This window comes from Teleopsis dalmanni, chromosome 2 (assembly GCF_002237135.1).
Source record: "Teleopsis dalmanni isolate 2A chromosome 2, ASM223713v2, whole genome shotgun sequence".
Classification (NCBI taxonomy): Eukaryota; Metazoa; Arthropoda; class Insecta; order Diptera; family Diopsidae; genus Teleopsis; species Teleopsis dalmanni.
Genome location: NC_051847.1, coordinates 29,048,945 through 29,065,018, shown reverse-complemented (window position 1 = coordinate 29,065,018; position 16,074 = coordinate 29,048,945). Strand labels below are relative to the sequence as shown.

The window sequence follows — 16,074 nt, the reverse complement described above, 5'->3', positions numbered from 1 at the left end:
GTTTTGTAATTATTGAACCAAAAAGCGCTTGTTTTAAAAGAAGTCAGTATTCTTACATATTTATGTATGTATGTTTTATGATCTTAATGTTATTATAGTTAAATAAAAAAAAATGTTATTAAAATTTAAATTTATTTACTTATTTTTAAAGAAAAGACTGTTAAGTAAAGTTTCTATATATATGCCTTAATTAGTATAAGTTACTTGGTAAAGGTAGTTTCATATTTGTCATATTAAAATAAAACTATTGTCTAAAACTATTGGGCAAATGTAGATTGACTTTTGACTAATATGACTTTAAATTGTAATCTCAGGATCTATTTTAAATAGATTTTCACACGAGAATTTTGTCTTTTCTTTGCTATTCGAATTCGACGAACTTTTAGAAAATTTGTGTAGTTATGGTACATTACAAACATTAGCCACGGGCCGCATGTGACCCGTAGGCCCTGTTTTGGACAGCCCTGACCTATAACATCGAAAATAAATACCCTTTCCAAATTTATTTTCGTTGCTCATTCCTTGGATTAAGCGTTTCTCGATTTGAGTTCAAGTGGGCATTGGTGTGCATACTTTTTTAATAAAATCTTGTTTTTAATTTAGTATGTTGAATATATTAAAATAAAATTAAAATTTAATAAAACTATTTCTAGTTCTAAACTGAATGTAAAGTTCAATAGAATCAAAGTTTAAGAAGCTGTACTAAGTTACGATGATAGGATTCATATTTCGCATCACTGAGAATACTAACTAAATATTTCTTTAAAAAGTTTCTTTACTTGGTTTTTTTTTGTTCATATTTCTTCCGGAAAAATAAAAGTTCCTTAGTAAAACTTTGGGGTCAATCTACATTTTATTAAGTAATGCCAAAAGCAAATAACAAACTAAGAATTCGATAAGGAAGAAGACAACCATAACATTTTCTTTTTAATAAAAAAGCTTATTGGCATTGAAAATGTAGACAATGATAATGATGAGAAAACCGGCGTGAAGGACGAAGGTTCCTAAATTCAGTGTACTTGTATGTACACATAACTTACTATGCTTGCAAGCAACTACAGTTTTGTTCCGACTTTTAGCAAATGAATACTAGAACAAAAGCTTACGCAGACCGTGTTAAAAAGGCATGAAAGCTCAAAATTCAAACATTATTAGGTACTCGTAACTACACACTACATACTTACGCATTGTGTGATTTGAGAAAAGGAAACGAAATGAAAGGAAATAAAACAAAATACAGCAGAAATCAAAATGGAAAAGTATCTGTTGCTGCCCTGACTGTTGTTCAAGCGATGGTGTTGTTGTAGTACTGTGAACGAACATTGCTGTTAACTGCCGGTTTCGAAGCAGGGCATTTATATACAACAGCGATGTTATGTGTTATCATATTTTTTGTAAAAGTGCGCTAGTGTTCTGTGTTTTTGTTTGTATTGCGTATGTGCGGTACGAATTTGTGTGCATATGTTTTTCATTTGTTCTTGCACCGATACATATGATTTTCACAGTTAGATACACCAACACAGAAATTATAACCCTGCCGTGTGGGTGTGCGTCAATATCTGTGTGAGTAGCTACCCATCTGTATAAATATGCCCAGATATATATGTATACAATTGTTTTGCTTGTAGACTGTAGGCCTGTATGTGACTCCGGTCGAAAACAAAAACATCTGTTTTCAAGAGCAATTCACACGTTTACTGCTACTTTTGCTTTCATTTGCGTTCGCACTGCGCGACTATCATGATTTCAATGTAACTGCTGTGAGCAGAGCCTCTCCAGACATGCGCTGTTGTTCATGCTTCTGTTGCTTGCTTTTATGTATTGAAATTTGCAGTTCAGATATTTGATTACAAAATAAATGTTGTGCACAGATACAAGTAATGCGTTCTGAGGGAATAATAATATCTGTGTGGGAATTCTGCTTTATAAATGTGTGTGCGTCTAAATCGTGGGTTCGAAAGTGCTATACGGCACTGTACAGTTACAGATACAGATACATCAGCAATATGTTATTTTTTGCTTTTGTATGCGGTATTTCTTATTTGTTCTCATGTTTTATTTCAGCGTAATTTTTTGTTGGCCCTTGTATTTAAATTGTACAACAATCAGTATAACTAAAAAGAGCAAATTTCTCGCTGCTCTATCTGTATTGTTCTGTTCTGTTGTATTTCTTGCGCCCTAAAATGCTACCAACTTGAAGATACACGCACTGTTGGATTCACCGCCGTCCACAACACAAGTCGTCGGTAATACGTTTTCGCGCTCCAACATTCAATAAACCGTTATTTTTATTTATCCACGAGTTTTGTCATTTGCCAAAACTAAATATTTGAAATTATATATAATATATTATAATTTATGAGTTTTATTAAAAAGTTTTTTAAACAATAAAAAATATTAAAATTTTTTTTCATGTTTATAAGTGTTTAATATTTTCGTTTTCAATAATATATTCTAATTAATTTTGCTAAAATTGATTATTAAATAAATATTTAAACAAAAAAAACACAAAAAACAATAATTTTCGTACATAAATAAAAAAAAAACATATTTATTTTACGCTTTGTTGTTATATTTAAACCAAAGTAAAGTGGAATTTATTTTTGAAACTTATTATCAAGTGTGTAAAATGTTTATAAATATTATGAAACATTCAAATTAAGCTAAGAAAACAAGATTAAAAAATAACAAAATAAAAATAAACAATATTTAAAAAAATTAGTAACAAAAAAGCCGTCGCTTAAAGCATTTTAATGATTTAAATAAGAGACTAGGTTTTTTTAACTTTTAAAATTTATACAAAAATTTTTATCATATCAAAAATGAATTTTAAAAACTCTTGACTTAATGAATTTTACATATTTTATGTTGTTAAAACAAATAAAATATAAATATGCATATGAGATAAAATACTAATTGTAAAAGTTACTTTATCTGTGCTTTTTAAAGAATTTATAAAAAAATAAACAAATTTTAGTACTATTTTACGGGTAACATAAAAGACAAACTGTTAAAAAAATATAAAACAAATAATTATTATTAACTGCAATAGTTTATATTGAACTATAATGTATAAGAGAAAAACTGTTATAAGCTTTAAAATACGTACTTGTAATTACACTGAACTTAATGCGTAAAGTGAATTTGTTTAACGAACTTGGAGAAGTCATCTAACCTAAAGTTTTACTTCATTGGAACCAAAGATATATATCAAAGCTGAGAAATTATATTTAAGCACTTATTTTTTTAAAGAACATAGTAAGTGAATGTTTAAATAAAAGCACTTGAAAACTGTTTTCTATAAGTTTTAATTTTTTAAAATTTATTTATTAAATATTAATATGTTTTTAAAATTGTAAATAAGCAGATACTTGAAATATACATTAAACAGCTGATTAATTAGCGCGCCAAAACTTAGTTTAAGCAAATAATTAAACATTTTTTATTTATTTAATTAGTTATTGCCTTAACTACACTTTCAGTGTCGGATTAAGTAACAATTTTTCTTATCTAAATACGTCACAACTATTTGATATTGATATTGCTCTTATCTAGGTACATGTTATATAGATTTGTGGAAGTAATGTATAGTACCTCAGATGATAAGAGTTTAATTTATATATATAAGAAAATAGTGAATGTGATTATATATATTCGTTGGTTGTTTTGTGTTCATTTCAATAATAATTATTCGGGGAAAACTTGTAGGTAATGTGTATTATGTATAAATAATAGACTTTGTTTTTTAGTCTCGTTTATTTAAAAGTTAGTAAATTAGCTTTAAATTTAAAATTTTTTTTTATTCTCGCTAATAACTATGGGGTACATTTTGGAAAGATCTGTAATGATGCTGTTATATATAATCTCATAAACCAATTAAATCTCAATTAAAAATTGTTCATTGCTATGGATACTAGCGATAAAATTACTTTAAAATGCGTAGTTTAACTTAATAAGTATGCTTTAAGCAGTATAATCTTATAAAATATTTACAATTATAAAAAATTATTATTGAAAAGCAGTTTTTGATATTACTGTACAGTACTTATCTAGGTAATTGTGTAAAATCGATCTTTTCGTTGAATTGTTTTGTCGCTCTATCTAATTTTATTTATGTTTTTAGTGCTATTATATAGCACATTGATTATTTCATTATACATTGTATATTTCAGCTAAGTTGAGCATTGACTGTCCGCATGCGTAAATTGTGGGGTTAACTTCGCAATTAATATGAATCAGTAGTTTTAGTGTAACATTTTGTTCCTTGTATGATTTACGTTCCATGAGCAATTTTTTGACAAATTTTGGTGCGTCATGAGTATTTTGATTTGTGAAGAAATATTGGTCAAACTGTGAAATTTTTAATGCGAAATATATTTAAATCTACTAACTAAATATCAAATCAAAAACGAAAAAACTGCTTGCGATAATAACTGTTTAAAACTTTGAATGTTATTTACGTAGCAACTTATTCATAATATTTTTATTTTAACTTAGACCACAACGACGAAACGCACAATTAGGCGGGTGTTATTAATTACTTTAGTTAGTGTTGTTGAAGTTTTTTTCGTACTAAACTACTATTATAAATTTTGCATTTTATTAATTTTGTACTGTATTCAAATAAACTTAGTACTATGCTCGTAAGATATTATATAATTTTGTAAAGATATGTTAACACTTAAGAACTAACTGAACGATCATTATATGTAATTGCTGATTATTCAAATAATTATTTAATTTTTTTAAAGTGATAAAAATATTTATATTAATATCACAACTTAGTACTTATAAAATATTTTATAATTTTGTGAATGATATGCCAACACTTAACAACTGAACGATCATTACATGTAAATGTTAAGCATTAAAATAATTATTAACTTATCTAAACGTAATAAAAATATTCATATTATTTTATAATATTTGTCTTTCTGGAATTAGCTGCTATTATAAATTAAGTAATTTTTATAATAATTTTCGCGCAAAAAAAAAGAAAATGAACTTAGCACACAGTTATTGTATATATATATATATATATTACTTAAAGTTTATTTATCTCTTTATATATATATATACAATTTATTATTTTTTTTGTCTGTCTTTATGACTGCAATTTCTTTAATTCTTTATTTCTATGTTTTACAGATAAGATTTGTTTCGTTTTTGTGGCTTCTTAAACACTTTCTATATTTTGACTATTATAATTGTATGAAATCTAAATACACATATATATATATATATATATGAATATATAAAATTCCTCTGTTGTATGTTGAATGTATGAAATCATATCGCGTTTTTTTATCAATTTTGATTTTAACTTTCTACTTGAATTATTTTTTTTTGTTTTATTTATTTTGATTATTATTGCAAATTTTTATTTGTAAAATGGTCTGCCGTGTCTGTGAAGCCGACTATGGGAATTTCTTATCAGTTTTGGCATATACCACCACCACCACCAATGTGGGCGCCATTACTTGGTATTCGCTTGCGTACAATGCACTCAGTTCAAACTACATTTTACTCCATATCTTGAAAAAAGTCTATAATGTAAGTGCTTTTTTTTTTGATTTTTGCTGTAAAACTTCTACATATTATTTTTCTCAACAATAAAAATCAAATTTATTATACTTAGGATTACATGAAAGAAATGAGATTTACTTTTACATCATTTTTAGATAATAAAATATATAATATAATAATATATATCGCAATAAAATTGTTTACTGATGATGGATATTTGGTGATATCCGAAACAACTGGACAATTAGCTTAAGAATTCACTTGATTAAAAATAAAAAAATTTTTTGGTCCAAATATTTTCTTACTGCTCCTTTACTTCTTTACTTCTTCTTACTCCTTTATTATTTGAAATTAACTTTTTTTTGTCACAGGATATAAAATTCTTGATTAGACAATACAATTTGTCTGTTGTTCATAAAAAAAAATATTGAATTAACTTAAAGAAAAATAAATATCACAATATATATAGTATAATTGAAACATTGATCATTAAAATATTTAAATTAATTGTATGTAGTATTATTCATATTTTTTAATTTCTTATAAGCCGAAAATTCTTTATTAAAATATCCCTACAAACGCTACTCTTGTAAAATTTCCAACACTCATAGCATCTATATGTACCTTCTTAGTCTGCCTTCTATTGGATATCGCAAGTATGTCTATTAAAGAATTTTGCTTGTTGATCGGTCACTAATTTTAAAATATTAAAATACTGAGTACTAAAACATAAATCATAATCAAAAATCATATTTTATTCATTAATATTGCAAATTAAAAATTATACTTTTTATTTGTATTTTTCTATTGATATGTTAGACTTGTCGTCCATTAATAAAAAGTAAAAAGTAGAAACTTTGACCATATTTACGAATTCTTTTATACTTTTTGGGAATTTCCAAGTGTGCTAAGCATGAAATGGTCACGTGTTTATCAAGTTTTAGTTTTTAAAATCAAACCAAAAAAAATTTTTTTGACTTATCACTTATCATTAAAATTAACAAAATTTATTTGTTACATATTTATATACACTTTTGATATTTTAACACACCGCGATTTAATCTTACTTTTTATGAAAGAACTTAAAAGCAATTTGAACTAGTGGGGCATTTGCACTTTAATCATTTCATATATATAATATTTTTTTAATTTTTTTAATTCTTTTAACAATCTTAATTCTTTTGACGTTGGTAAAGATTACCTAAAATCCATAAAAATTCATAAAGTTAATCTTTTGCACTATCACTCGCAAAATATCGTCGCAGAAAAATACGTATATAATAAATGACTTATGACTTGCTAAATTTAAGTTAACATACCAATGAAATTTAAATATAAACACAAATTTATTATTTTTAAAACTAAATGCATAATGAAAATGTAGTACATATAGAAAAGGCAAACTGATACAAATGTACCTACAAGTATCTACAACAATGAAAACAATAAAATTTTGCAAATACTTTTTGTTTACTGATAAGAATAAACTTTTTTTGTTATAATTTTTATTATTATTTGTTGTTTTTGCTATAATTACTGAACTATCACAAATGAAAGGGAGAGTCTTTCTTATCAGAATCCAAAAGTTATTGTTTGCGACAATGTTTGTTAGGTTAGGTATTTCGTTTCCTTTATTTTTATTCTGATTTTATATAAACTCGTACGTACACATATTTCATAAATTTCTTTTTTTTTTATTGATAAGATACGGCCAGCCAGCATATGCATTTTCCAATGTCTGAAAAACGTGTGCTATAAACAATACCACAATAGTATGTTTACAGGTTCGTACAATACAATATGTGACTTTAACCTTGGCTTTGGGCATAATAAACAGTCATTATTCTCAGTTAAAAGAAAGTACAACAAGTTATGAATTATATGGTATTAAGTTGAAGACATAAAGTATTACTTCGATGTCTGCTCGCTAGCTTGGTGGGATTTCCAATCGCACAAATTTTGTTAAATCTATATGATAAAATTATGTGTATATATTGTGAGCGTTATAGACTAATTACACATTGAACAAAAATATATAGAAACTTCAATTTAAATTAAATACAAAAAATAATATTATTGTAAAAATTTTCACACTGTGCGGTCAAAGGTGAATTTCTAAGTACAAAAAAAAAATAAAGAAAAAAATTAAGTGCAACCAAAATATGTAACACAAAAGTATTACAATATTATTTAAGTAAAATTTTAGAATTTTTTTTAAAATAGTTACATCAAAAGCTTTCTATTTTAAGGAATTAGAAATAATTAGTTGTATTAAATATTAAATACTAAAAGTTGTTTTAGTTGAACTTTGTCCTTAATATCCAAAGCATCTTGAATCTCTAAGTATAAATGAAATGATTTGTTATTTAATATTTTTACGCTTAGTATGATATAGAAATATAGAAATTACATATATATATTATATATATATATAATATATGTATATGATATATATATATGATATATATATATATATATGATATATGTATATGATATATATATATATGATATATATATATATAATATCACATACATATCATATATATATATATATATAGATAGGTATATAGATATGATATATCTACTACAATAATTATTGCTAATTATTTAATATTATTAAAAAATTATTAAGCAACCTCTAGTTACTTAATTTAATATAATTGCGTTTTTTAATACATATATATTGATGTATAATACCTAGTTATAGTTTTTGTGATTCAAATATATTTTTTACAGTGTTTGCTTATTTTTATATATAGTAAGGAATTACTTTCAACATTAATTTAATTGCTTTTAATAATTTTATACCCTAAAATAATAAAAATATGATAAATTTCTGAAGTCATTATTTGCATTAAAGTCAGTAAAATATTTAACTATTTGATAACAAAGCTTAAATATTTATTGTAAAGATCAAAATCGAGTAACTATATATAGTAGATAGATATAGACAAAATTTTGTTTTAGATAGTCAATACGGATTTTAATTAAGTGACCACAAATGTGGCCTATTCTATGTATTTTTAAATCTAAAAATTAAATTCTATAATTCTTTGTATTCTTTGTATTGTAAATTGTACTTTCAAAATTGTAATATTACTGTGATAAAAAAAAAAAATAACTAAGATAACTTTTTCATGCACATTTTTTAGTTCATAAAACTACACACAACATGTTTCTTTGAAAATATAATCAAATGAATTCTAAAAAATACACAACAATTTGTTTTAAACTGATATATAAAGTTTACTTTCATTTAATATAGAAGAGTGAGTGAGTAATGCCAAAGTGTATCAATAATAATAATTACAAGAAAATAATTTTAAAAGGTTCATTTGTCTTTGAACTTTAGATGTTTCGAATTTCGATAAAATTTTTTATATCAAATTGTCGACATGTATGTGTATTTCATTGAGTAAAAGCCAAGCTCTCTGTAAAAGTTCAAACAAAATCCTGTTTTGGTCAGTAATTTTTAAATGGTTTTATATTGTATATATAACAAAAGCAATTCTACAAATTTCTGTATTAAATTATAATAAAAGTTTTACCTTTTTCGACAGAAGTATGCAGTTTATTCAAAGCAATTTATTATTTTTGTATGAGGTATTTTGTGGTTAAGATCTCTTTGTTCAAGGTTCAAAGGTTGGGAAAGTATAAACTAACTTTCATTTTATAAAGGAAATAAATATAATAATAAGGTTTAAATATTTTTATATTTATAACATTACTTATTGGAATTTATATCTGTAACAAATAAATTTGAATGCTATTTTTGTTGTGACCTAGGAACTTTTGTTAGGTTCTCAAATAAATATTCGCATTCTAATTTCCGGCATTAGTATTTTTATAAAATTAAATTTTATGAAAAGTTATTAAAAAGTCTATATGTATATATATTTTCATATATAGAATATAATACAATTATTGTTATTAATATTAATAATTTATTTTTCTGATGATATTTCGACTAAAGTCGATTGTCATCATTCGGAAATTCAGATAATAAATATATCATGTATATTAACAATCTTTTTTTTATATGTTACTAAAGACTCTAAAAAGTATATATGAATTTTTAGTTATAAAAATCGGGTTTTCATTAAAAATTAAGAGTTAAATATTCTATTTTTATTTCAAATAAATCTCTTCAATAATTCATCATGTTTTTATATAAGTGCATTTCAATCATATCTGTTGCAGCTGTGAAGAAGACGATGAGAGTGCCTCTCATTTACTCTGGCTTTGCTTAGCTCATGTACGGCGTGCTACTACTTTAGTAGTAGCCCCTTTCTTAGGAGATCTTGGGGTTCAATTACAAGACTTCCCACTAAACAGCATTCTGAGCTACGCCAAAGGTTGTAGGTGGTCTTAAACTCTAAGTTTTCCTTCTATATACGGTAACGCAACGGACCAATAGGTCTAAGTGGATCCCCTAGAAATCACGGGTATAACCCAACCTATATAAGTGCATCCCAAAGTTAGCACAAGCTAATATAAATAGCAATTAGATCTTCTGCTCAAATTTTAGTCAAATATATGCGTATATATGTGGAAACCGTAGTAATATACAATAGTAATATATTTCTAAAATTAGTGACTAGTACATATATACCTAGAAAATTTTGTATATTAGTTGATTGAACAGTAGTAATTCTACTATGTTTAATAAAATATACAATTTTATTTGCACTTAAAATTTATTCCCGCTGTTCTAATTTCATGTTACAAAATAATATTATCTAGAGTCACAAATGTGAAAATAGAAAACGCATTGCTACTGTTGCTATCAATAAAGATACTGTTCATTGTATCCTTTACAAAGCCAAATTCCATTAAATTGTAAATGCTACTTTTGCTTTGAGAATATTCCTTATAATTTCTTTACATATACGTTTCGACATCGCTCCTTTGCTCTTTGACAAGTGTCTTTATTAAATTTTTTCTTTCAAAATGGAATACGCGTGCTGTGATTTTTCCTTTCATTTTCTTTTTAATAAAGTTTTTTCATATTTTTATACATGTGCTGGTTTGAGTTGTATTTTATTTTGAATAAGCAAATTTTAATGATAATTTAGCAGCATAAAAGCAGGGACACTATTAAAGATTTAAGCCAACCAGCTTAATGTAATCATAAAAACGGCAATGCAGGGCATGTGAAATAATGTCATTATAAGCTTTCCCCAATTTCTCATTAACGTCTTTTAAGAATCAGTACTTTTTGTTTTTATGAAATAATTTCTTCTTGATCTAATTATGATTTAAATTAGAAGCCAGTTATAGCGCTTTCCTTCCATAAATCAAATTTAAAGGATCTGAACTTAACTTTTAATTTATATCTTATAAAATTATTTATTTATTTTCATTAAATCATTATAAAAGTATCTTTATAAAAGGTTTCTTTTTGCACAGTTTTCGTTGCAATTTAAATCCTTAAATTTTTTGACATTAACAACACTAAAAAAAAAGTTTTTAAGCTGAATGCAAAATACCATTTAGTGTCAATATTGTCATCGTATCAATATCCTGCCTGTAGTAGTAACTCATAACTCCATTAGTATCTTTTGCTACTGGCAGCTACATTGATATTTTCATTGGAAAATTCAATACAAACTATTTTTTTTCAATGCATTTTTTTTTGTAGCTGTGCGCTATCTGTTTGGCTTAAAACATTTTAAATTAAATTTTGTTTTTAAATTAAAATCAAAGAACTCGTAAGTTTATTTAACAGTAAATAATTGAAGTTGAACGTTTGGACATTTTTATTTCTCTGAAATAATATTAATTTCATTAAAAACAAACGATTTCAGAAAGTTTAAAATTTATTGGTAAAATAAAATATTTTATTCGTAATTAAGAAAAAAAATTCATATATATTATATGTATGTAAAATATATATAATATAATTGTAATGTGACAAGTTTTAGAACTTGTTTTATGAAAGTTCAATCAACTAAGATGAGGAAAAGAAACAACTTTGATTCAAATATTCATTAAATAAAAATGTTGTTAATTACATCTGTAATATAATTTAATTTTTCCAAAAAAAAAAAATTAAACTTTATTATATTAATGATTCATTTATGTTTTAAAGAAATTTTTTATTAATTATTTATTGTTATTCATTTTTTTTCAGCTCTTATATACACATGTTATAAACAAACCGTATTGTTGCATCAAATATTTAAGCAGGAAGAGATAATATTTACTGATTAGAGGTAAGTAAAGTAAAATACTTTTAATTTAATTAATTTATAAAATTTTTAAAAATATAATTTACTGTTCAATTAACATTTTAAATAGTATTCATGTATTATATATAAATTTATAATGTATAACAATTTATTTTATTTCATTATTATTATATTATATTACTCATTATTCGGTATAAAAATATTTATTGTAATTATTAAATTATTATTATTATTTAATTTAATTTAATTTATTGTATTTATTATTTTTATTTATTATTTATTGTTTTTATTTATATATAAAGTAAATAAATTGTTATTACGACCAATATTCAATTAGTTTTTATATTTGTTACTCGGCTTAGGTCATTATATATTGAAAACGGTCGAACTAGACCGAAATATTTGTAATATAAGTAAATTTGTATTAAAATTAAAATATAACCTAACATTTAACACAGTTTAAGAAGTGTAAAACATTTTTATAAATTTATGTTTTAAATAAACGACCTAAGCTCAGTATCAAATATAAAAACTATATAAAATAAAGAAATAAATAATAAATATTTTATTTATTATTTTTCTTTATATATAAAATAAATATAAATGTATTCTGTATATAAAAAATCGTAATTAAAATAATTGTAACAGCTTTATAGTTAAAATTGAAATTAATGTGAAATAATTTATATTATTTTCTTAATTTTTATTTGCAACTATAGTTTAAAATAATTGTTCAATTAGTTTAATACAACACTATATTAATAAATTCGGTCATAAAATAATAAGTATATAATTTTATTTTATTTTTTATTGAAATCAAAAAATTAAAAAAGTATTTAAATTTAAATTTTTTAAATTAAATACATACAATACATACAATTCCAAATAAGTTACTACAATACTATATAATTGAAGTTCCATTGCTCATGTACAATATATAAAATATAAGTTTTAATACAAATTTGATACTTAACTGAAAATAGAAAATTTCCCCCTATTTACCCGCTTTCATTATGTTCCTTACTTCTTGTGATAGCATTGCCCATAATTTCAGTATTTCTTCAATTGCTTAAACGCAAAAATTTCCATGTTGTCAATAGATACCATTGATATCCGTTTCCGTTCTAGGCCATATTTACGAAATCGTCAAACATCCTTATTTGTTGTGCATGTGTTTTGCAATGCCATATTTCAACAATAAATATTCTTTAAGTTTTGTTTACATTCATTGCTTCAATTGCGTAGGCACAAATATCAACAAAATATCTGTCCGTGCCTGTTGTGATATTTCCATGTTTGTTTTCGTGTATTTTCTTAAGAGAAGTAAGCTTCTTTTCTATTTTGCGCTAATATCGCTTTTCAGATACACACATTTCAAATGCGCTTAGAACACACATTTGAGTTACTTAAAAACTATGAGAAAAGATATATCAGCTTACATTTTATTAAATATTTAATACAAAAATGTGAGTAGCTTAATTTTTATAATCTGTTTGCAATTTTTTAATTTTTAAACTCAAATTAAAAATTTTTAATTACTAATAATTAATTGAGCGCAACCCACATTAATTAGAATTTTATTAAAATTTACATTAATTTTAATAATTGGCAAATAGCCTAATGGGTTTTATGTAAAAACAATTTTTTTTTTTGGTAATATTTCTTTAAATTTTACCATTTTTCTCAATTAAAAATTGGGTTGTTTCTTAATGTTTTTGTTGTATATCTAAAACATAAATAATTGTAATTATTAAAATAAATCAAAGCAAATACTACTTTTAAAAAAAATTTCTTCAAACGCTATTAAGTATTTTTTTTTGGTATAATTAAAAAAAAAAATTCCTTTGTTTAAAAGTGCAAATCAAATAAATTTTTGTATATCGGGTTTTGTAGGAATACAGGGTCTTACAACAAAGTTTAAAAATATGTAGTATTTTATTGTTATTTATTTTATTCCGATATAGTTGACTATTTGAGATTTTTATTATTATTATTTTTCACGAGAGAATTTACAGTTGCACTTAGAGACTATGGCATCTCCATGAACTGAGAGTAGATTTCCAATTCCAACTTCCGCTATAAATTGTATTACGAGTTTTGACTCTGTATAGATGTATTTCTTCATTCGATATGAGTTGCTTACCTAGGTGTTTTCCTCGTTTATGCTATAGTGCCGTGCAAATTGCTCGTACGTGTTTTGAGGTGTCATTCTCTTCTCTGCAAAGCCAACAAGTTTTTTTAGAGTAAGTTCTCGGTTTTGTTAAATGATAGTTTAACTTACAGTCCGCTATAAAAACTTCTTCTTTAAATATCGAGGTTTTAAATTGTAAACTTTTAACATTGATTACACTTACAAAAATTACACATGCTATTTATTCCCAAGTAGTACATGCAATGTTATATTGATTAGTGAAATTACTAAAGGAATAAGTATATTTTTTTTAAAATTTATAAAAAAATCAGAACCGTAGTTATTACTGAAAATACTCTAAAATAAGAGATTTTCGGGAGACTAGTAGAAAATTACAAACTTATACTTAGTTCACAAAAATTAATTGTCTTATCTTAAGACATATTGTTTTATTTAATTTCTGTGTATTTTGCGAAGATTTTCCTATTTAAATTATTTTAAAAATTGTTTTAAACTAACAAATACTAAATTCAAAGGACCTGTTATGTGCTATGTATGCTATTATCAAGCATAGTTTGCCGCCATTGTTGACATATAACATGCTTCTGTTATTCACTATTCAGTATTCACTGCTAACATCCGCCAAACACTTGACGTTATGGCTTACATTAGCTTTTCAGTTTTTCTTATCCGTATTTGTTTTTATTTCCGTTGCTAGAATGCGTCATTAAAGTGTCCTTATTACAAATGTGCTTAAGTGGATATGCAGCTTTAGTGGCATTTTAGTGGATCTTACAAATCACAGCATCATTTTACTTTCTTAAAACTGGAAATAGTGAAAGTTTTTAAGTGTGCTAAGAACTTTGTCTCTTTACTGGCTTTGTCATTTGGTGTTATGCAAAATAAGTCAAGTTTTAACCCGAAGCATTAGGTTTGTTAGGTAGGAAGTGGTCGAATATTTTAATGGTTAATTTACACTATTGAAAAGGGTCCAATTAGTAAGTTGTATGAGACACATAAAATTTTTTATTTCATATGAAAAAAAGCTTTATGACGAAATACACAACTTATTCCAAATAAATTAACAAAATTATAATAATTTTTTATTTTTTTTTTGTTGGTATTTAAGTGACACTTGTAATAATTTATGTTCTGTCTTAATAGATGTGCTGTTTCATTAATATTGTTTATCTATTTTTTTAAATATCAATTAAGGTATTTATGAACCCATAAAACTTTTGTCAAAATTAATCATCATTATAAAATTGTTTACGTATATTTATAAATTATAGTTTTTTTAATATTAATTTTATAAATTATATTTGTTAGCAAAAGCATGAAATTATTTAAACAAACTTAATAGAATACGTTATCTTTGTTTGTTTACAATCTTATCTATATATTTATTTTGGATTTAATATAAATTTGAATAGTTTTTTAATATAGTTTGACTCTTTTGTATATTAAATATTTGTTTAGCTTTGTAACTTTTTGTAAAAATTAAGAACCTAAGATAATAAAAACTATTTAATTGTTTGATAGATTTTGTCAACATAAAAATTTGGTGTGCTTAATCTGTAGCAAAATAGATAAAAACTCTTTAGTTTGTCTAAAATAATAATTTTAATAGCAATGCTTAATACATATGCAAATATGTTCAACGCTTAATAATATCTATTTAGTTTTACAATATTAACAATGAATCAGTATATCCGTTATGGTAATAACGTGAGTTACAAAAAGACCGTTAAATTATGAAAAATTTGTTAAAAAATGATTAATGATGGTTTGTTCTTTGTAATTTATCAAATTTCAAATATTTGTAATCAGAGCTTTTCAAAGAATTTCAAATATATCTTACAAAAATATTTAGTAATACATTTTTTCAAAGATGAAAGGTTTGCTAAAATTTGTATAAGCAACATATTATGTTGTAGGTATATATAAACGCAGTAAAAGTATCTCACTTATATCTAGTTTTTTTTCTTTAGAGAAAAAGTAGTAAAAAGTGTATTTGACTCTACAAAATATAAAAGTGATATTTACTAATTAATTCTACAAATATTTGATATTAAGTCGTGCTTTGGTTTTTATTTTTTTATTCTAAAACAGCTAATATATAGCGCAAATATAAATATTTTCAATTTGAAAAGTCAATAGAAAAATTTTTTATTGTAAAAATATTTCTATGTTATAACGGAGATATATGTGTTTTGATAGTTTTAA

At 24.3% G+C, this 16,074-nt stretch overlaps 1 long non-coding RNA gene across 2 annotated transcripts in view; it reads left to right on the top strand.

Annotated features, from left to right (window-relative positions):
• The window catches only part of LOC119678260, a 74,626-nt gene that overhangs the window by 46,718 nt on the left and 11,834 nt on the right, over positions 1-16,074 (top strand). For both annotated transcript variants that reach the window (XR_005252328.1, XR_005252329.1), the window contains exon 4: positions 11,660-11,741. This is a non-coding gene — a long non-coding RNA (uncharacterized LOC119678260). The remainder of the gene's footprint in view (positions 1-11,659; positions 11,742-16,074) is intronic.